Raw genomic sequence first — 1,630 nt, 5'->3', positions numbered from 1 at the left:
ACATATGATGATAACAGACCTGGCTGGAGGAACGGCCCAACGTCCGTTTCGCTGTCACGCTTTTTCAAAGGGCACTAGCCTTTCTCTGCTGACTCCGCCCCCCTGACCTAGGACACTTCCTGCCTGATGCATTCCACAGTGGAACGCATCGGCGTTCATAGACTCTGCCAGTCCCTGGATTATAAGTAGCTCCCCCGATGTGCTCCACGATTGAGCGCATCGGTATCCAATTCTACAAGTTCACTTTCTACCCGCATTGCCGGCTCTGTGTTGTGTTCCACCGTGGAACGCATAGCGGTAAGTCCATTATGGATCCCTGCTGCATTCCACGGTGGAACGCGGCACACGCCCAGTTCCTGTCACGGCGGAGAGTGGGATGTTAAAGGGATAATGGAAAGCTGCTAGGCCAGGACAGGAATCAGGGAGCAGGTCACCTCCTAATGCATCCCTAACTCTGACCCTGACTCCTAACCATATGAGCCAACCCAGATGGTAGGAGGGCTCATACTCCGGAACCTTGGGTCCCTACTAGCCCTCAGGAAATCCCTGGACTAGGAGCAGGGTAAGACAACCTGTTCCTCCTAGACACGGACGAACAGGAGTCTCACTGGCCAAGCTGCAAGGAAAGGGGAACATATACAGCATATGGCAATGGCAGGTAAGTGAAACTAGTACCACACCTAGCTGCCACAGACACACAGCCTGGAACCCGTGCACAAGTACTGATGTCCACACCAACATAAAAGGACACAGCACACACCACAAAGGAACCAAGGAAACCATAGCTGCAAAAGGTGAGACACCACAAGAACATAAAGTTAACATCTTAACATATTCTTAACATCTTAACGTCTATGACCACAAGGGTGGCCCTCACTGGATAGATGGCATAAGAAGACCAGGAGGATGACTCCAGCATACAGCATGGCTGGAGTACCCCTCTGCTTCAGGCATCCAGCAGAAGCTAAATAGCCCAAGTAGCCACACTCACACAGACACACACTAGGAAGGGAGTTAACCCTTCCAACACCAGACAAGGTAAGGTAGCCACTTAAAGGGGAAGTGCACATACAACTTAATCCCGTGCATACCAAGCAAAGAAAGTGCACACATACAAACACACGTTGCCTGATGCAACCGCATGCATAGACAGTGGACCGCCTAGCAACCAGCTCAGGATGCTCCACTGCCCACAACCTCATGTTGCCAACGGCAACCACACGTGAGGCAACATACTAACAGCCCTCATCTGTGGTTGACAACAAAAGCAGACCGCAGGCAACTGCATGCGGCTCAAGGAGTCGCGACCATGACCATGGTCGTGACAGTTCAGTTTTTTTTCTTTGTTATGGATTGCTCACATGTACATAAGTAAAGAAATATACAACCAATATCCACACAAAGCTTTATTATTTATTCACTTTTATTTGAAAAAGAGCTATCATAACACCATTGGATTTATTATTATTATTATTATTATTATTTCTATCAAATACAATAGTATGCAGGAAATGAAATCATTTTGGGCCACTACTCCCCCCCCCCCCCCCTTCCAGGTGATGACCCCATACCATGTTCTTTTATTCCCCTATATAAGTTTGTCCTATTTTGCTGTATGTATATAGTAACA

Source organism: Bufo bufo, chromosome 9 (assembly GCF_905171765.1).
Source record: "Bufo bufo chromosome 9, aBufBuf1.1, whole genome shotgun sequence".
Lineage (NCBI taxonomy): Eukaryota > Metazoa > Chordata > Amphibia > Anura > Bufonidae > Bufo > Bufo bufo.
This window is presented reverse-complemented; position numbering follows the sequence as displayed.